This window comes from Microcaecilia unicolor, chromosome 10 (assembly GCF_901765095.1).
Source record: "Microcaecilia unicolor chromosome 10, aMicUni1.1, whole genome shotgun sequence".
Classification (NCBI taxonomy): Eukaryota; Metazoa; Chordata; class Amphibia; order Gymnophiona; family Siphonopidae; genus Microcaecilia; species Microcaecilia unicolor.
In genome coordinates this window covers 173,120,250-173,142,563 of record NC_044040.1, presented here as the reverse complement: position 1 = coordinate 173,142,563, position 22,314 = coordinate 173,120,250, and the positions used below count along the sequence as shown (strand labels likewise).

Sequence of the window (22,314 nt, the reverse complement as noted above, 5' to 3'; positions counted from 1 at the left end):
AGCTTCTACCTCCACAGGTAGAACATTTTTATGGGGGAGGAAGACTGTTCCCTACTCTTCTGGTAAGCGTAGGTACAATCCTCCTTCTCGACAGCCTGCGGCCCAGGCTAAGCCCCAGCGCACTCGCTCTCGTCAGCAGCGTGCGCCTCAGCAAGGCCCCTCAGCTCCCCAGCAAAAGCAAGGGGCGAGCTTTTGACTGGCTCCAGCAGAGCATAGCCGACATCAACGTGTCAGTGCCGGGCGATCTGCCGGTCGGAGGGAGGTTGAAAGTTTTTCACCAAAGGTGGCCTCTCATAACCTCCGATCAGTGGGTTCTTCAAATAGTCCGGCAAGGATACACCCTCAATTTGACCTCCAAACCTCCAAATTGTCCACCGGGAGCTCAGTCTTACAGCTTCCAGCACAAGCAGGTACTTGCAGAGGAACTCTCCGCCCTTCTCAGCGCCAATGCGGTTGAGCCCGTGCCATCCGGGCAAGAAGGGCTGGGATTCTATTCCAGGTACTTCCTTGTGGAAATGAAAACAGGGGGGATGCGTCCCATCCTAGACCTAAGGGCCCTGAACAAATATCTGGTCAAGGAAAAGTTCAGGATGCTTTCCCTGGGCACCCTTCTTCCCATGATTCAGGAAAACGATTGGCTATGCTCTCTGGACTTAAAGGACGCCTACATGCACATCCCGATACTGCCAGCTCACAGACAGTATCTCCGATTTCAGCTGGGCACACGTCACTTCCAGTACTGTGTGCTACCCTTTGGGCTCGCCTCTGCGCCCAGAGTGTTCACGAAGTGCTTGGCTGTAGTAGCAGCGGAGCTTCGCAGGCTGGGAGTACACGTGTTCCCCTATCTCGACGATTGGCTGGTGAAGAACACATCCGAGGCAGGAGCTCTACAGTCCATGCAGATGACTATTCGCCTCCAGGAGCTACTGGGGTTTGTGATAAATTATCCAAAGTCCCACCTTCTCCCAGTACAGATACTCGAATTCAAAGGAGCTCTGCTGGATTCTCGGACGGCTTGGGCCTATCTCCCAGAGACGAGAGCCAACAACTTGTTGTCCCTCATCTCGCGGGTGCGAGCGTCCCAGCAGATCACAGCTCGGCAGATGTTGAGATTGCTGGGCCACATGGCCTCCACAGTTCATGTGACTCCCATGGCCCGCCTTCACATGCGATCTGCTCAATGGACCCTAGCTTCCCAGTGGTTTCAAGCTGCTGGGGATCTAGAAGACGTGATCCACCTGTCCACGAGTTTTCTCAAATCCCTGTATTGGTGGAAAATTTGGTCCAATTTGACTCTGGGATGTCCTTTCCAAATTCCTCAGCCACAAAAAGTGCTGACTACGGATGCGTCTCTCCTGGGGTGGGGAGCTCATGTCGATGGGCTTCACACCCAGGGAAGCTAGTCCCTCCAGGAACGCGATCTGCAGATCAATCTTCTGGAGTTACGAGTGGTCTGGAACGCTCTGAAGGCTTTCAGAGATCGGCTGTCCCACCAAATTATCCAAATTCAGACAGACAACCAGGTTGCCATGTATTACATCAACAAGCAGGGGTGCACCGGATCTCGCCCCCTGTGTCAGGAAGCCGTCAGCATGTGGCTCTGGGCTCGCCATCATGGCATGGTGCTCCAAGCCACATATCTGGCAGGCGTAAACAACAGTCTGGCCGACAGGTTGAGCAGGATTATGCAACCTCACGAGTGGTCGCTCAACTCCAGAGTGGTGCGCCAGATCTTCCAAGTGTGGGGCACCCCCTTGGTAGATCTCTTCGCATCTCGAGCCAACCACAAGGTCCCTCAGTTCTGTTCCAGACTTCAGGCCCACGGTCGACTGGCATCGGATGCCTTCCTCCTGGACTGGGGGGAAGGTCTGCTGTATGCTTATCCTCCCATACCTCTGGTGGGGAAGACTTTGTTGAAACTCAAGCAAGACCGGGCACCATGATTCTGATTGCTCCTTTTTGGCCGCATCAGATCTGGTTCCCTCTTCTTTTGGAGTTGTCCTCCGAAGAAACCGTGGAGATTGGAGTGTTTTCCGACCCTCATCACACAGGACGAAGGGGCGCTTCTGCATCCCAGCCTCGGTCTCTGGCTCTCACGGCCTGGATGTTGAGAGCGTAGACTTTGCCTCTTTGGGCCCGTCCTCATTCCTGCCCTGCTGAACGTGAGCTGCACACGTTGGACTGCAAAAGAGCATTGGCCTTCTATCTGGAGCGGACACAGCCCAACAGACAGTCCCGCCCAATTGTTTGTTTCTTTTGTTCCCAACAGGAGGGGAGTGGCTGTGGGGAAACGCACCATATCCAATTGGCTAGCAGATTGCATTTCCTTCACTTACGCCCAGGCTGGGCTGGCTCTTGAGGGTCATGTCACGGCTCACAATGTCAGAGCCATGGCTGCGTCAGTGGCCCACTTGAAGTCAGCCACTATTGAAGAGATCTGCAAAGCTGCGACGTGGTCATCTGTCCACACATTCACATCTCATTACTGCCTGCAGCAGGATACCCGACGCAACAGTCTGTTCGGGCAGTCAGTGCTTCAGAATCTGTTCGGGGTTTAGAATCCAACTCCACCCCCCTAGGCCCATGTTTATTCTGTTCCAGGCTACACTCAGTTAGTTGTTTAATTGTTAGGTCAATCTCAGTTATGTCCTCGCCGTTGCGAGGCCCAATTGACCATGTTTGTTGTTTTGAGTGAGCCTGGGGGCTAGGGATACCCCATCAGTGAGAACAAGCAGCCTGCTTGTCCTTGGAGAAAGCGAATGCTACATACCTGTAGAAGGTATTCTCCGAGGACAGCAGGCTGATTGTTCTCACAAACCCGCCCGCCTCCCCTTTGGAGTTGTGTCTTCCCTTGTTTTGTCTTGCTACATATGGGACTGACGAACACGAGCCGGTTCAGGCGGGAAGACGGCCGCGCATGCGCGGTGCGCATGGGCGCGCGAGGACTAGCAAAGGCCTTTGCTAGTGAAGTTTCCGATTGGAGGGGCTGCCGTGGACGTCACCTCATCAGTGAGAACAATCAGTCTGCTGTCCTCGGAGAATACCTTCTACAGGTATGTAGCATTCGCTTTTTCAGATCCTCCTCCTATATAATAAAATGCACCTCCAACATTCTGAAGCTGACTGCATGGCTGAGGCATTCCTGCTCTCTGTATCCATCTCCTGAATTGACATCACGTACTTCCGGGTTCCTCACAAGCAGAAGTGACCAACCACACAAGGTTTCTCGGCTTCAGAATGTTGGAGGTGCATTCTATTAAATAGGATTGGTCAGTTCCTTGAAGCAAAGCCAGAGCTCAGCATCTTGCACAGTAACGCTCAGACACCAGAGAGAGAGAGAGGGGGGGGGGGGATGACACCAGAGAGAGGGAGGGAGGGGAGGCTGGCACCACAGAGGGGGGGAGGTATCTCTGTCACACACACACTCTCTCTCTCACAGTCAATGTCTTTCTTTCTTTCTTTCTCTTACTCTCACACACTGTCTCTCACACACTCTGTGTCTCACACTGTATCACATTCACTCTCTATGTGTCACACAGTCACTCACAAACTCTTTTGGTCTTATACACTCAGTCTCACAGAGAGTCTGTGTCTCATACACACTCTCTCTCTCTCTCGCACACACTATCTGTGTGAAACACACTCTCTCTCTCACAGTGTCTCACATACACACTTGCACACACTCATTCTCACAGACACACTCGCACCCAGACTCACACTCTCTCTCTCTCTCTCACACACACACACACACATTCACTCTCTCTCACACTCTCTCAAACATACACCCTCCAAGGAAACCTTGCTAGCGCCCGTTTCATATGTGTCAGAAACGGGCCTTTTTTACTAGTAAATATATAAATGGAAGAATAGATTGTAATTTGCCAGAAAAAAAAAACTATGTATGGCTCAGTGTGCTTGACTGATAAAGCCTCAATACCTGAAAATTTCATGCCTGACTGCATTTGATTTGTACCGATTTTTTCATAATTTCCTATTTGTTTCCAAGTCCATTATGATTGTGTAGATTGAGCTTTTTAGAGTGAAAGTGTTAAAATAAGAAGAAATTCTGAATCTACAGAATCATTGAGAACTAGGGTTTTAGCCCTGTAATTCAACTAGTGAACATTTAGAAACTTGTTATATCTTGGGGACTAAAGGATTTCAATCTCTACTTAGCTTCTAAATTGAATCCACCAGTTCACTGGATAAAAGTGACAGCCCCCTTCCCCAAAGATAAAGGAAGGGATTATTTTGCTGGAATATACCGCAGATAAACAGGAGGGCCAAGGTCACAAAATAGGAGTTTCAAAACTTCTGCAGTATGATGTGATTCCTCAGTGGATAACTAGGCAAAAGCCTTTACTCAGACTAGAGGGATTTGCAGAGGATAGGATATGCAAGTTCAAGTAGTTTATTATTTGACATACAATAAATCATAATGAAATGTTTAACTAGTTTACAATTGCTGACTTTCAATGCTAAATACCATGTATTTATTATTTACACTCAAGTAATAATATCAGTCTAAGCCAATAGTGAATACTACTTAGTAGAATGTATATTAAGTGAGAAGGCTGCAGGACTGTATTCCATAGGGAACGCAGACTCTCAACCAAAGCAAAAAAAAAAAAGATAGGAGTGCACAATTGGGTTACAGATTCAAAATGAATAGAATACAATTGATAAAGTCAACTTTGTATACTTGTTTTTCTACTTTCCTGTTGGTTCCTGAAATTTTGGCTATGAAGGTCTCTCCAGCCTGAAGAAGTTAACTACAGCTGAAATTCCTGAGAGCTTAATTCATAAAAAGCTGAAGTAACTGAGCACTGAACCTAGTAGGAATGCAACCCATGGCAATGGAAACCCATCTCTGAAATAGGAAGGTCCGGCTACATTTTGCAGAGCAATGACCCCATGGGAGGAGAGTCCAGCAGTAGAGCCATAGCCCAAGCAAAGGCAAAGCTAAGCAGAAGTAGAACTAACAGCAGAGCAAGAGATAAGGACAAGCACTACAGACTCACCTGGGACTTCCAGCAGCCACCAATCCAGTTGCATTCCTGCCTGGTGGTAAAGCCACAGCCCTAGGAGAGGCAAAGCTAACCAGAGGTAAGAGTTAACCACAAAAGTAGAGCTGTGGGACCGGAGAGCAGAGCAGTGAAGTTACACAAGACCAAACATCAAAGACTGACCAGGTACTTCATGAAGTCACCACTCCAGTTGCATTTCTGCCTATGTAGCAGACTTGGGGTACAGTGGAAGGAGACTAGTGAGGATACCTAGTAAGGGGGCAGAGGGAATACTATATTGGGTTACTAACTTCACTGTCCAAATGGTTATCTGGTGCTTAGAGGAATGGATAAGAGATTCTTACATAGAATCATGATGGCAGATAAGGGCCAAATGACCCATCCAGTCTGTCCTTCCTCAAAAACCACTAGCTCCTCCTTTTCCTAAGGGATCCCACGAGCCTATCCCACGCTTTCTTAAATTCTGATACAGTCTTTGTCTCCACGACCTCCAATGGGAAGCCATTCCACTCATCCACCACCCTTTCTGTGAAATAGTATTTTCTTAGATTCTTCCTAAGCCTATTTCTTCTTAACTTCATCCTATGCCCTCTCATTCCAGAGTTTTCCTTCATTTGAAAAAGGCTTACCTCCTGTATATTAACGCCACAGAGGTATTTAGACATCTCTATCATATCCCCTCTCACCTTCCTGTCTTCCAGTTTACATATGTTGAGATTCTTGATATTATTTGAATGGTTATGCTTCAAGGAGTTTAATACTTCTGGTTAAGTATACTGTTCCTACTTGCTGTAAGGTATAGTTGAGTAAGTTAATACAATTTGTAAATGCAGCCAGCCAGCCAGCCTTGTTCAGTCACACTTGTTTTTTTCTGGGGAGAAGGGAGGGAAGAAAAATCCCACCAAGACCTTTCCTCTTAAAGTGCAGGTACCAGGCACCAAGCTTTCAGAGACCAATGGAGCTTGCCTGAATGGGACTACTTCCAGGTCAAATAAGGGAACAATGAAACCTGCCTAAGGGGACTCCTGTCAGGTGAACCCCAGACCCAGAGATTCCCACAAGGGGAAGCTACAATATATTTTTGTTGTGCTGGAAAATAGGTTATTTACAATTGCAGTTTTTATACGTTTGTAAGTAAATAAATAAATGTAATTGTCCATGAATATTTAAATTAATGGCTTTGTGAACTGCCATTTTTGTTAAATCGAACAACATTTGTGAAGCATTTACCTTTTTATGGCTGTCCATAGCAAATGAAAATGCCATGGTATTCTGTCCTTGTACAGCAAACAGAACTCCACTGGCCAAGACAGGACGAAAGGAGACTTCTACTCTCAAACCCCACGGGGTAGCATCTTTTGGATCATCTTCATTTATTAAGAAAACTGCAAAAGTTCCCATGTAAAATATGGATTATACAAAGTAATTCTGCATAATTAAGTTTATCCTCCTCCCGCCCCTCCCAAGTCCAGCATCTCTTCCTTCCAACTCCGTTCTCTCCCATTCCCGCAGCCCTCAGTAGTACTTGGGCACCAGTGATTAATCAACCTTCTGCCGGCATCGGGGCTCTTCTTCGGCACGTTCTGCCTACTCTGATGCAACTTCCTGTTTTCTGTATAGGACTAGGACAGTGGTTCTCAACCTTTGAGTCAGGACATACCTAACAGACAGTGCACTCACGTGTGACGCACTGCATCCATGACCCTGAAAGATCTTTGGACTGAACAAGAGAGCAATTCTTATGAATTAAAAATGCTCTGCAGCTACAAAAATCCTACCTCCCCCAAACAGCTGCAGATCAGAACAAGGACATTCTCAAATAGAAGTTATTATACAAAAGCTGACATATTCCAGTTAATAAATTCAAAATAAAACATTTTTTTCCTACCTTTATTATCTGAGGCATTATTATTTTTCAATCCTGTTGGTGCCCCTTTTACTTTCCTGTCTTCTCCAACTTCTGCTGTCCATTTCTAATTTTTTTCTATCTCCTCCTGTCTTTCCATTCCCTCTACATCTGTCTGAAATATCAATCTTTTAGTAGTTCCTTGCTTTGCTTTCTTTCTTTTCTGCCTCTCTCCACTCAGATGTCATCCTCATGTTCTCCATCTCCTTTTAATTTTCACTATTAAACTTCTCCATTTTCTTCTCTTACCTCTTAACTCTCACTTCCCCTCCCCCCCCACTGCTCCTATTTCCTTCTGTCTGTCATCCATTTCCCATTATAAAAATTTCTACTCCCTGCATTCACTATCCTCCTCTCACTCATCTCTTTGACAACCCCCCATAGCTTCTCTATCCCCTGGCTCCCCCCCACCATGAAGCATCCTCTCTCTCCCCTGTCCTCCCCCCCCCCCCCCCCCCCCCAATATTGAATAATCTTCTTTCCCGGAGGACACCAGAAGTGAATATCATGCTAAGCACCACTTGCAGCTGTGATGCAGGGAAGGAGCACAGCTCTGAAGAAATAGAGTGGTAGCTACTTGTGAGGAAGCCTTTTTGGGCCTTGTGCTTCCTGCCGCTGAAGCTGCTGCCCTTTCAGTGCTGCTGCCCTGACATTCAGCCTGCTGGGGTTTGTGTGCGGACATTTCATAGCCACTACCTATTGCAACACACTTCCTGAATGTTCACTGGACTAAAGGGGAGCTGATGTGTGGGGTAGGTAAAAGCAAGGCTACTTTTATCTATTGTCCGAAAAGGGCATCTGCCTAGGGCTCAGCTTAAAAGGGGGCCCATGGGTAAGAGGCCCACTTTAATCCAGCATCTTCTTCCCCGCCTCTCTCCTCTCCAGTAGCTTCCCCTCCCCCCTTTTGCACTTTGAAAAGAGAACACAGCAGAGATGCTGGACTGGAAGAGTTTAGGGTTATTCCCTCACCCTTAATTATCTTGTCTGTCTGTATTTTTAGATTGTAACTCTATTCAGCAGGGGACTGTCTCTGTGTCAGGTGTCAGCGCAGTGTGCGTCTGTAGCGCTATACAAATGCTAATAATAATAATATTATTTTTAAATATACTGCTTTTTGTGGGCAATGGCACAGCAGTACATAATAAAACATGAAAGTTGAAAGGAACTACAATATTACTAGGGAAAAATAAGAAGGTAAAGAAAAGACAAGTAGTGGGAGAGGGGGGAGTGGGAGAGGCTGGACCAGAAGGGGAGAGGAGGGAGGGGAGTCGAACACAAGATAGAAATGCAGGACTGGAAGGGGAAAGTGACAGTGTGTGGGAGGGAGAGAGAATGAAAAGGAAGAAGTAAACCCATGAAAAGATGGAGAAAATGTGAATAAAATAATGGAAGAGGATGAGAATTCATGGGAAGAGGAATGGAAGGAGCTCAGGATAGAAAAATTGGACAGGAGAAAGGGGTAGAAACATACAGAGAAGAAAAAGTATTAAAATATCCAATGGTGAAGGCACAAGAAAAAGAGAGCTGAAACAAATAAAAAGGAAGACACCAGAGAGAAAAAAACAAAAGGAGCAGATGAGTCCAGAGAGGGAGAGAACGATGTTGAACAATAAAACAAAGCCAGTTTGGCATAAATATCTTGGGACCCCGCTCAAAGTTTCACAACCTGAATATATTAACCATTGGGAGGGGCAATCCTATAACCAAGCATCTTGAAATAGGTACTGTTGTTGCATTTGTAAGGAACCTATTCTACAAAGGAATGTAGCACCTTTCCCGTATAGATACTGATGTATACTTAAGTAATAGGTGAGATACGTACCAGTAACTTAGGTGTGAGCACTTTCATCAGCACAGAGCTGGTATAAGTGCAGGCCATCTAAGTTCCACACATATGCGTGTAACTATGCCCTACTAAGACTCCACCTACTTCTATGTCCCCTCACAAATATGCACTATTGGAGACTGGCAGATGTTTCTAGAATAGTGCATAGGCATTATGCTGGCACGTACATTTGTATTTGCGCACATCCGTATGCTTATGCTAGTATCTAAACATTTACTCACATACTACATGTATAAATGTCAGTGCCTAAGTCATAGAACTGCCAGGTAAAGTTTACATGTTGAACAGCTGGATTTTGTCAGTTGATTTGGCTTGTTCATTACATGATTCTCTTATGTGGGACATATCCAGTCTAATACTTTGGTACTCAACCCTAAATATTTTCTATTAAGGAACTTAAAGAATGTACGTTTAAGATATATTCATTTTCATTAATTATAATTTTTATGATGAAAAGTTGTATCGGGAGAGTCCCTGTCCTGCCCCACCATCCCAGATTTGCAAACCAGAAATATGGTAACCTTACTACAGGAATTCAACATCATCTCCTGCTGCCAAAGGGACAATCTAAGAGATGCTGGCCCTGTGGAAGTAGGAAAGGACATCTGATTAAATGCTTCTCCTGCTGCTAGTGTGGGGAACATGGCGAGGATGATCAGGAGGGTAGAAAAAGGCTAAAATTAACCTGGTCAGATTAAGAAGGGGTTCAGGTGATTCAGGCTTGATCCAATGACTTATACTGGGATTAGGGTTACCATACGTCCGGGTTTACCCGGACATGTCCTCTTTTTGAGGGCATGTCCGGGCAACCGGGCGGTTTTTGCCAATCTGCCCGTTTGTCCGGATTTCTGGACAAACGGGCAGGCTGGTATATCCATATACTGTACAAGCTAGCATGTTTGAAATGTAAGCGTGTAGTTTGGTGCAAACACTGCTGGGCAGACTTGGGTCTAGAGAATGGTACTTTGGGACCCTCCTGAGGGGATGGAGAGAACCCAGGGGTCCTATAACGGGAGATTAGATGTTGTGTGTCACTAAGGTGAGTAATTGGGAGACTTTTGTGGAGTCTGGGATTGAGGGAGAGAATGGCTGGGAATGGTGGAAGAGGGGTTGAATATGGGGAAATACTCCAGCATATATATTTCCCCGCCATGTTCAACCCTGGATAAAAGCCAGGATCAGCAGCCATTCATGGATACCCAAAGAAGACTCCACTGTACACTGATTGGGCTCATATGCTTGGGTATCAATGAATAGCTGCTGATCCTGTACTGATTGTGTGATTTTCATAAAAAACACTTAAATTGATAGAGCATAGAGGATAAGTCAGGAGACAGGCAGGGCAGTATATTGCTAGGTAGCAGAGTTAATGCTAGAAGTAGGGAAAGGAAAGTTTTTATTGAGCGTCCATTCTATGAAAGTTATAAATTGTAAATTAATTTGGGATTGCTCTTTCATTTTTCAAAGTATAATATAAGAATTTGAAATATTATTCAAATTTAAATTTGATGACTAGCATGGAGGGGCCCCGTGACAGGGGGCAGGGCGAGGATGTGAAAGGGGTGGGGATGTGGGCATGTGTCTCTTTTTGAGAGGACAAAATATGGTAACCCTAACTGGGATGGCAAGCTATTTTTTTGGGGCATGGTTCTTGCCACTTCCCTTGGGTGACACATATCACAGACATATACAGACACAAATGCACACACAGAGATATTGGAAATTATTCCATTAGGCATGCACTTTCCCTACTATGCATCCCCTCTCCTACTACAACACCCTTATCCTGTTGGGCTGGATGAAAATGATTCTGGTACGTATTTAATTTTCTTTGTTGTAAATTCTAGTTTGAAACTTAGTAACTAAATTATATACTTTCCTAAATGATTGCTATGTATGATCATAGGTGTCAGACTCTCAATATTGAGAAAACTCCTTGACTATGTCAAAGGAAGGCTAATTTCCGTTTGGATTAGCACCCTCAATCATTTTGGAAAGATTGCTCTTATATTATGTTGACACCTAATGATTGAACTATGCAGTTTCATATTGGTTGCTATGCGTATGGCATCCTAGTAGTTGAGAAACACAACAATACCTGTGGCACCATGTGGTTTAAATATAAATGCATTTTTAAAATCTATTGACTTTGACATCTAATATTTAGATATATTATCATACTTGGTTTCATCTTTATTTTTTTTCTAAACCAACAAAATGTGTGGGAACCATGCCATTCAGATTGCCCTACTTTTCTTCCCTGTAGATCAGACACAACAAAGAAACGAAAATCAGCATCACACATATAGAGAAATTACATGAGCCATGATGGACTTGCTATCTCCACTTGTTCTTTTTTCCTTAAGATGTTTATTTCTGAAATCTAATGCATTTTCTTTGTTATGAGTTGTACATTTATTTTTTTGTTTGCATATCAAATAACTATATTTTTGGTTTCCTTGAAATAAATAGCAGATAAATTGCAACTCCAACAATTTTACCAGGAACGAATGAGCAATCGCTAGCTTCAGAACGTTTTGTGGCAATAAGCTTAAGTAGCATGATTTCTAGAAAGAAATGTGTACTTACCAGGTACTTGAAACTGAGCATAGCCACTCCCAGGAAAATAAGATCCTTCCTTCTCATGTTCAAAACAGCGTCTATGCTCATTAATCTCCATTGCATTGTTCAAAGCGTGAACCTCGGTTTCAACCCAAGACCAGTTGCGTATGCATCCATCCAAAGCAAACTGCAGCTGAAAACAGATATATTTCGTTACCTAGGATTGCTATCATTGTGGAAAAAAACAGTTTATCTCTAGCAATCTATACTATGTACTTACAAGCAAATTTTATTAACTAGTCTCCCTACCCTTTTCCCCATAGTTTCTAGAAACATAGCATACAGCATTAACATCCACCCTCCCCAAATCCCACCCACCCCAGCACATAGCTTCATTTATAGTCTTAACTAATAGTCAATTATTCTAATTAGGATAACAAGAGGGGCATTTTTATTAGTTTTAATTACATTTAATTACTTTCTGAGAAGCAAACACCAAATAAATCACACAATATATCATAAATCACACAATGTATCATAAAATCTTAAGGTTCTTCATATTATTATTAATTATTATTAATTACATTTGTACCCCGCACTTTCCCACACATAGCAGGTTCAATGCGGCTTACATAGTAAATAGAATTACAAAGTCTTGAAGGAGAATGTTACAAGTTGTAGTAAACATAGTAGTAGTGGGGTTTTGAGGATATTAATCTAATATCCTTAGTATCTTAAGAAGTTTAAACAAACACAGTAATTCTAAGTTGCAAACAGCAGTCCAGCAGCAAGAGTGGTGCTATCTAGTCTTTTGCATTGAGTGTCGCATATATGATTCTCTCCCAGTTGGAGAGAGGTTATATGTGTGTGCTCGATGCAAAGAGCTCCTAACTCTCAGAGAACAAGTCCATTCTCTTGAGGCTAGAGTAGCAGACTTGGAGGAGCTGAGAAAGAGAGAGGTACATAGAAAAGACCTACAGGGACATTGTAGAGAAGTCCCACTTCCAGTCTGGCAGCCTTGGAGGAGGGAGGTCTCCTAGAAGAAGAACATCACCCTGGTGAACTAGGAAGTAATCCTGTAGCCAGGACCTGCCCACCAAGGGATGCAATATCCTCTCGCACTGAGGATTGTCCTCCAGGAGCTTCTGCCCAGGAGGGAAGGGTTAGGACAGCTGTTGTAGTTGGTGACTGGATCATTAGGCATGTCGATAGCTGGGTGGCTGGTGGGCGTGAGCATCGCATGGTCACTTGACTGCCTGATGCAAAGGTGGTGCCACAACTATTAGACACTCTTAGAAATGTTTATACAGCAGAAAAGTACTGTGAAATTCCACTGGAGGATCTACTCCTCGGGGGGGGGGGGGGGGGATTTGGGTTGGTTAATTGTGAATTCATGTTTATAGCTTTCGATTTCTAATATTTCTATGTCCCATTGATGGGTGGATTTGGTTTTCTATGCAGAATCGCTTTTAATTATAATGTGACAATGTATTTATTTATTTGCTGCATTTGTACCCCACATTTTCCCACCTATTTGCAGGCTCAATGTGGCTTACACTATGTTGCAAAAGGTATAATCATAATCAGAGTAAGAGGTATGGTCTAATTTAACATATTACTGTGTAAGAAATTAGGTAGATAGGTCAGTGGAATTATTTACATAACACAAAATAAAACAGGTAAGATATAATGATCAATAGTGATAATGTGATTAACATAATCAAATTAGAAGGAATCAGTATTAGTTGGTTTAGATGTAGAATGGAATCAAGTCATTAAGGAGGATTTTTATTGTAAGTCTCTTCGAACAGATGCGTCTTCAATAACTTCCGGAAGGTTCTCAAGTCATGCGTTGTTTTTATAGCATTCGGTAGACAGGAAGCATTGTATAAGACACATTCAAACTTACCGGACTCAGAAGCTGGACGGTGGAATTTGGTATCAAACCTCCAAGAGCAATGGTGAGCCATGTATTATTTTGAGCTATCTGCTGAGTGCGCTGGTAAAGATTTATGAGTAGTATACCATCCAATCTTATTTCAATAATGGCTTCATTTCTGTCAATAGACACCTAAACAGCACAGAATGGTGAGAAAATCAATTTCTTTATTACATTGTTCATGGGCATATCTTCTTGTGGCTCAGTGACTGATCAAATACTGCCATATTCAGTACAGACCTGAATGCCTAATGCAGCCATTCCCAACCCAGTCCTCTGGGCACACCTAGTCCCATAGGGTTTTCAGGATATCCACAATGAATATTCATGAGTTAGATTTGCACACAGTTGAGGCAGTGTATGTAAATCTGTTTACGCATATTCATTGTGGATATTCTGAGAACCTGATGGGACTAGGTGTGCCGCGAGAACTAGGTTGGGAACGGCTGGCCTAATGTGTTAAATTCTGAAGGCAACCAAAAACTGGAGGAAAAGCACCTTCCTTTAATACTTGCTACTAATTTATTACACACTATAAAAAATGTCTAATAGTGGTACAACATTAAGCACTGCACATTTGTACCACCATTTTTCAAGCAACCTTCTTACACAAGTATTTTTATATATCCACTTCACATTTTTTAAGACTGTGTGTCACTTCAGTTTCAAGCAAATTTGTCTTCCTCAAGACAAGATTATATCTTTCCACTGGATGGTTGATAACTTTAGGACCCAGATACCACTAGGTATGAGCTACATGCAGCTTCCACTTGCTTTTTTATTCCTCAGTTTATGTAAATTATTTTATCATTTTTTATTGGTCAGTATATTCATTTAACATTTATGTATATTTTTCTCGACAGCCCTAAATCATGTCATTTTAAATTATTTTAAGGTTGAAATTGATAATTTTGCTGTAAACCATTCGTTCATAATCCATAATTTATGTTTAGTATTTTTAATTGGTTTGTATGTTCACATTTATTCCTCTATATTTTTTTATTTCATTATTCATTTATATTTTGTATTATTTTAAATTATCTTCTGGCTGTAATCTATAATTTTTATGTAAATTGTTTATTATCTATGTTCATTTGCCTAGACCCCCGATGTAGACGGTTTCACCCACACGGACTGTGTTGGGTATGATTAAAAGTATAGTTGTGATTCCCCCCACTCTTGAAGGCTCCATGTGCTTCTTTGGCTATTCGCTGACATACTCAACAAATTAAAACATAAATAAACAAAAAGCATAATAAAAGTTAAACAAAAATGAAAGTCACATAAATAAAAATCCATGTAATACAAAATATATCAGCAAACAGCTAGAAAAATACAGATCCATACAAAAAGCTTGCTCAGATATCCAGATCCCAATAGTCCTATGTACTTCTAAAGGCATAACAATCCAAAGAGAAGGCAAATAGCAGAAAAAGAGTTTTGTACCAAATGGGCGCCTCTTCAGTGCTGATGCAGTCAGAAGGCCTGAGTCTACAGATCTAAGAGTCTGTGTAGGGGGAAACCAGTCCATGAATAAATCTAAAATAAAAACCTGATGCCAATGTTGATCGGAGAACACCAGGTAGGGTTTGTTAAGGGCCGTCAGGCGGTTCAACAGGTACGGAAAGTCCTCTTAGCAGTGGCGTATGGGCAGGCTACGGGAGATCCTCTCCTATTAGTTAGCCTAGATGCAGCCAAAGCATTTGATAAAGTTAACTGGGATTACATGTTTCAGGTACTTGAGCACACGGGCTTGGATGGCTGGTTTTTAGATGCCACAAAAACACTATACAAAAATACCACAGCCCAAATACTAATAAATGGCACCAGATCTAAACCCTTTAAAGTAGAGCGCGGCACCAGGCAGGGATGCCCATTATCCCCTCCTACTGTTCCTCTTATATTTTAGAACCACTCTTACGCACAATGCTACTAGACCCGGACATACAGGGAGTCACACTACACGGGACATTAATAAAAACACTGGCTTTCGCTGACGATATGCTCCTTACCCTTACTCAACCGAAGACCTCAGTCCAACGCCTATTAGAAGTCATAGACGAATTTGGGTTCTACTCAGGATTACAATTAAATTTACAAAAATCACTGGCCCTTCCAGTACAGGAAACAGTGCAAAAGGAGTGGGAGGGCCCTTTCCCCTTTCAATGGGCCGTGGGCACACTCAAGTACCTAGGGGTCTATGTACCGAGGGATTTAACAAATTTGTACAAAGAGAATATGGACCCCTTGAAGAGGCATACAAAAGAAGCTTTGCAGGGATGGCAGGGCCTACCTCTGTCTTTGAGGGGAAGAATCACCATGTATAACATGTTTATTTTTCCCAAATGGACATACATTTTCCAGATGATCCCTGCTATATTGGGATATAAAGAGGAGAGGTGGCTACACAAAACCCTTACAACGTTCTTGTGGCAAGGAAAACGTGCACGCATTGGATTAAACAAACTTATAAGACCTTGTCTAAAAGGGGGGCTGGGGCTACTTGATTTAAAGCTTATACCAATCGCCTGTAATTTGAGGCATTTATCAGACTGGTTCCGCTCGAGGGAGTTTTTCTCCTGCACTAGAGTGGAAACCTCACTGATGACCCCAATGAGTTTTGCTTATTGGCTACATGCCCCATCAGAAGAACTCCCAACCCTGGGCCCATATAGATTTCTTTTGAACCCTTTGCGGAAAACATGGAAATGGTTGAGTAAGAAAAACAAATGGAACAGTGTAGTGTCCCCACTACTACCCATTAAAGGTAACTTGGCATTCCCAGAGGGGGGGAAATCGGCTTTGTTTAGGAAATGGGAGATTTGTGGTATTAAATATTTATTTCAGGTGGTGTCTGAAACAGGGACCATTAAAACATTCCAGGCCCTGTGCACAGAATTTGGACTTGGACAGAAAGACTATTTTCAATATATGCAGCTCAAACATTACATACGAACATTGCCTGCATCGGCTCTCACTCAGCAAGTATGGGAATCCATGAGTGAGATGCTGGGCCTGGAAGCACAGTTAAAAGTACCGCTTAAGTACTTCCACCATCATCTAAGAGACTTACAGGGGACACTGGACTACACGCAAGTGTCACAACAATGGCACCAGGAGCTGCGGTGGAAACCGGACCCAGAACAGATCAAATTGTGCTTAATGGGTGTGTATCGGGTGACAGAGAATGTGACTTGGCAGGAAATGCACTACAAATTTATCATGAGGCTATATATATCACCACACAGGGCTTATAAGGCGACCCTGAGAACAACAGACGACTGCTCAAAATGTGGAACTGTGGGAGCCTCTCTAGGGCATATGTTTTGGTATTGCACAAAAGTGATCCCCTTCTGGATAAAACTGGGACAACAAGTATCGCAAATGTGGAACATACACTGGCAACCAATGCCAGGACAGCTATTTGATGTCTATAGGGTCCGTGGCAAGTCACCAGAGGGATTTAAAGCGTTCTTGAAAAGAGTAGTCTTGATGGGCAAACGTACCATACTACAATTGTGGCTACAATCAGAACCACCTGGAACACCGCAATGGCGAGGAGCCATGATGCAATGCTGCATGCTGGAAAAGAAAAAAGTGGGAGACTTGGCCTCGAAAAAAGGAGACCAGTTCTGTAAAGTCTGGCTTCCATTTTGGGACACTCTGACACCTGTTGCAAGAAGCAGGATATTGAACTGTTAATAGAACCGGTAGAGGAAAGAGTTGAGGGTGGGGATAGAGAGGGGGGGGGGGGGTTGGGGGAAGAGGGAGGAAAACTTATAAGCTTGATATCTCTTATGTATTGTTCGAATTACTTGATGTATTGTGTTTAAGTGTTATCAATAAAAATTGATATAATAAAAAAATAAATAAAAAACCTGGCCATTTTATTTATTTGTTTATTGCATTTGTATCCCACATTTTCCCACCTTTTTGCGGGTTCAGTGTGGCTTACAATATGAGTTGAATATTGGAAATACAATTGTTACAGATAGTTGTGGATAATATTACGCAGGGTTATGCGAAACAATTGGGGTGTCGTTAAGGGATGTAATACTGGAACATAGGCATTGCAACTTTGGAAGGAAACAATGGGAACTTAGAGGCGATAGAAAGGCATGAAGTCATATGGTATATAACTTTCTGTGAAAAAAGGTATGAGTGATGTGATAATACAGGGAATGGAGTTCCGAGGTGAATGTACGATGCATTAGTGAACAGTAAGTGTGGACTTTATGTGTTTTGTTTCTATCCATAGACTTGTTCGAAAAGATGAGTCTTCAATAATCTGCGGAAGGAAGCTTGCTCGTTGGTTGTTCTTAGGTTGCGCGGCAGTTTATTCCAATACTGCGTGCGCATGTGAGAAAAGGTTGATGTGTGTAATGTTTTGTATTTCATGCCTTTGCTATTGGGGAAGTGGAGGTTAAGGAAGGTTCGGGATGATCTTTTGGCATTTCTGGGTGGTAAGTCTATTAACTCAGACATGTAGGATGGGGCTTCACCGTGAATGATTTTGTGGACTAATGTGCATACTTTAAAAGTGACGCGTTCCTTGAGTGGAAGCCAGTGCAGTTTTTCTCTTAATGGTTTTGCACTTTCATATTTTGGCTTTCCAAAGATGAGTCTGGCTGCCGTATTCTGGGCTGTTTGAAGTTTCCTCAGTGTTTGTTCTTTGCAGCCTGCGTATAGTGAGTTGCAATAATCCAAATGGCTGAGCACAAGGGATTGCACATGCTGTAAAACATCTTTTTTGTTGTGTTGTTAGCATGAGTTTCAAGCGTTAGGTGGCGGTCGATGGTGATTCCAAGGATTTTTAGTGTTTGAGACTTGAAGGTTCAGGTTTGGAGTGTTTATGGTTGTGAATTCTTTTGTGTGGTATTGAGATGTGAGAATCAGGCATTGAGTTTTTTCTGCATTTAATTTTAGTCGAAATGCATCCGCCCATGTGTTCATGATGTGTAGGCTTTGATCAATTTCATTGAGGATTTCGTTTATGTCCTGTTTGAAGGGGATGTATATTGTCACATCATCAGCGTAGATATATGGGTTAAGGTTATGGTTTGATAGGAGTTTTGCCAAAGGGATCATCATTAAGTTAAAAATGGTTGGTGAGAGAGGTGATCCTTGTGGTACTCCACATTCAGGTATCCATGCCTTAGATGTGGTCGAATTTGATGTGACTTGATATGAACGTTGGGTTAGGAACCCTTCGAACCAATTCAGAACATTACCTCCAATGCCAAAGTATTCGAGTATGTGTAATAGGATTCCGTGGTCAACCATGTCAAAGGCACTTGACATGTCAAATTGAAGGAGGAGTATATTGTTGCCAGTTGCAATTGTCTGTTTGAATTTGGTCATAAGGGTGACTAATACTGTTTCTGTGCTATGATTCGACCGGAATCCTGATTGGGCGTCATGTAGTATTGAGTGTTTGTTTAGATAGTTTGTGAGTTGTTTGGTTACCATTCCTTCTGTTATTTTGGTTATTAAAGGTATGGATGCTACTGGCCTGTAGTTGGTTATTTCACTTGTGCTTTTCTTTGTGTCTTTAGGGATTGGGGTAAGATTTTTCCTTTTTCTTTTGGGAAAAGTCCATTTTGTAGCATGAAGTTTATGTGGCTCGTTAGGTCTGTTATGAATTGTTAGGAGCAGATTTCATGAGGTTGTTCGGGCACGTGTCTAGTTAGCAGTTGGATTTTGCATATCTTTTGAGAGTTTCAGATATGAGGTCTTCAGATAGTATTTCGAATTCGGTCCAAGTTCTGTCTGCAGGGTATGTTCCTTCTTCTGGGTCTAGACAGTCTAAAATAGTGGCGTACTCAATAGGGCTGGCAGGTATTTTGAGTTGTAGTTGTATAATTTTCTCCTTGAAGTATTTCGCAAGGTTGTCCACATCTGGTACATCTTTGCCGTTGTTTGTAACTGGTGTGGTGTCTAACAGTTTGTTCACAAGGTTGAAGAGTTTATGTGTGTCTTTGTAGTTTGGTCCTATTATTGTTTTGTAATGTAGTCTTTTGGTCTGTTTTATGGTGTATTTGTATTTTCTCCGAAGTAGTTTCCACGCGTTCAGTGTTTGTTCGGTTTTTTTTTTGTTCCATTCTCGTTCTAGTTTTCTGACTTGTGTTTTAAGTTTTTTCAGCTCTTCGGTGAACCATGGATTTGTTTTCTTCCTGCGTGATGTTCTGGTTTGGATTGGGGCGATTTTGTCTAATGTTGTTGTACATAGATCGTCCCATTCTTGGAGGAATTGGATGTTGTCAGCGTTTGTTGGCCATTCGTTCTGGTAGATCTTTTGCCAGAATATTGTGGGGTCTATTTTTCCTCTCGTTGTGTATGTTGTTCGCTCATGTTTATTGATTGTGTTAGTGTGTGTTTTTCGCCAGCAGAGAGAGACATTTGCTTTATGGTGGTCTGACCATAGTGTAGGTGTCCATCTTGTGTCAGTGAGTGTGATGGTTGAATCCGGTTCAAATTTGTTTGTTATGATATCAAGTGTGTGTCCTTTTTCGTGTGTTAGTTGTGTGTTGGGTACTTGCAGATCCCAAAGTTTTAGGAATTCTTTGCATTCTCGTGTGCTTGATGAAGTATCATCTTCTAGGTGTAGGTTGATGTCTCCTAGTATGAGGATGTTTGAGGCTGATATGCAGGAGTTCGAGACGAAATCCATGAGTTGTGCTTGGGAGTCTTGCCATTTTCCTGGTGGTCTGTAGAATAGGATTGTGTTAAGGTGTCCTATTAGGTTTGGATGATTGATTCTTGTTGATGCAATTTCAAGTTAAGTCGAGGTAGATTCGCCCGTGATTGTGATGGTGAATTCGGGTTTGTAGATAATAGCTATTCCGCCGCCTCTTTTTTTTCCATTTCTTGTCCAGTGGGTTATTTTGTATTCTGGTGGGCATGTTTCTAAAATGGTGGGGTCTGTAGGGCTGTGGAATCAGGTTTCTGTAATAAATAGAAGGTCTAAGTTATCCGTGGTAATCCAGTCTCGTATATCTACTGAGTTGCTTACTGCTGATCTTGCATTGATGTATCCTAGTTGGATTGAATGGTATGGTTCCGTGGGCGGGTTCGATGTGTTTATTTTTATTAGTTGTCTGTTTCTTCGATGATTGGATTTGTTGTCGTTGTTGTTTTCCTTTTTTTAGTCGGCGGTATTCATATCCGGAGGTTGTTCCTTTTGGTTGATTGTTGTGTCTTTGAATGTCAGTAACTAATTATTGAAATAAACATGCCATAAACCCAATGTAATGCTATCAACATAAGAGTTATACAGTGGCGTAGCAAGGGTGGCAGCCACCAGGGGCGGTTCGCCGTTGCACCCCCCCCCCCCCCCGGGTGCAGCACGATGACCCCCCCAGTGCATTTTAACTGTTGTGAGGCTCCACGCCCCTTCTCCCATCTGAGTCTCCCCCCAACCCAGTGCCTACCCTCAGCTCCGTCCAAAGTCCTCTTCCTGCCAGCTCCCGCACCCTACCTTTACAAGGAAATCTCGGAAGTCGAGGCGCAGCGCCTCGTGTCTGCATGTAAAAGCAGTATGGATCGTCTCTTCGGGCCTTCCCTCACTCTGTCTATCCCGCCCTTGCGGAAATAGGAAGTTGCGTCAGCGGAGTGCGGGACAGACAGTGAGGGAAGGCCCGAAGAGACAATCCACACTGCTTTTACATGCAGACACGAGGCGCTGCGCCTCGGCTTCCGAGATTTCTTTTGTAAAGGTAGTAGGGTGCGGGAGCTGGCAGGAAGAAAAGGACTTTGGGAGCACCCCCCTTGAGGTAACACCCGGGGCGGACCGCCCCGCCCTTGCTACGCCACTGGAGTTATATGATCAAAATGACTAGCCTCAGAAGCCACTCTGGCAGATGTCGTCACCAATTGAAGTTGGTGAATGGAATTTGTAAGAAGACCTATATAGATGTTACACATTTCATCCAGGTGAGAGATTATAAACTGAACCACAATAGCAAGATCAGTAGAGTGAAGAGGACTACCTTGATGCAGACTGTAGGACCTGAAAAGCAGTTTCAGACATATAAATAAGTTTTCCCAGAATCAAAGAATTATCCAAGTTAACACCGAGGATTCATATCAACCCATCACTTGTGTAATTATTCCCTCAATTTCAGTTGAGCAAATCCAGCCCTGGTGGCTTCTGACAAAGCACTCCAGTTGTCCAAGGGTTCAACAACAGTTTATTTGAAGACAACTAAAGTCAGACAATTCTACTCTCACTCTGTTGAATTCTTGGTAGGATCTGCTGGATATTTGTCAGCATAAAAGATCAACTGAGGGTTTCAAATAACAATTAAATAAAGATTGTGGTACGCCCAAAGTCACAGTATATGATGATCAAAAACTATTTAGATCAGAAGCGAACAGTGTAGCTAAAGGAAAGACCTACACCATGAAAGAACTAGACCTGCTATATCAAAGTGGAGAATGACATGATCAGCTGTGTCAAAGGTAGTGCTCATATTTAATAGCATCAACACTTGGGGAAAGCATTTTTCCATCTTTTGAGTCAATGAGATGGTCTTTACATTTTAGAAATAAAACATGAACTACGTCTGTACTATGTGTTTTTAGCCTACTTGCCGAGGTTCAAGATATTAGCGTCCTCTACATGTTCACTTAAATGTACAACGACCGCTTGATCCATAATTTTGATTAACAGTAAATTAAAGGACACTAACTAGCAAAATCTTCAGGATCAGATTTAACTTTTTTTTTTAAATCCGTGGATAGATCGGCGCTCCTTTCAACAATACAGGAAAAGAGTCCTTAACTAACCAGGTGGTTATAATCTGAAGCAGAAAAAAGGGTCAAGGCCTACCCTCTCATCTACAACCCATGATGGATGAGATTCCAGAGCTCATGAAGTATACTTAGCTTTAGCCATAACTTTGTCCAGATGTGTAGAAGAAAAAAAATAGTCAAAACTCACTGACAGTATTACTAGAAGAACCCAGAAGTAAGACAGATCTATTCAGATGGATGTCATTCTCTACCCAAGCTCTAATTAATGTAATTTCCCTAT

At 42.9% G+C, this 22,314-nt stretch overlaps 1 protein-coding gene across 3 annotated transcripts in view; it reads right to left on the bottom strand.

Annotated features, from left to right (window-relative positions):
• The window catches only part of LOC115479235 (vitamin K-dependent protein S-like), a 205,282-nt gene that overhangs the window by 167,802 nt on the left and 15,166 nt on the right, over positions 1–22,314 (bottom strand). Inside the window, exons 4-6 of one of the 3 annotated variants that reach the window (XR_003943633.1) lie at positions 13,251–13,412; positions 11,369–11,534; positions 6,258–6,412 (exon numbers count right to left, since the gene is read on the bottom strand). The exons of the other annotated variants lie outside the window; for them this stretch is intronic. The gene's annotated coding sequence lies outside the window, so the exon portion shown is untranslated. The remainder of the gene's footprint in view (positions 1–6,257; positions 6,413–11,368; positions 11,535–13,250; positions 13,413–22,314) is intronic. 3 annotated transcript variants of the gene reach the window in all.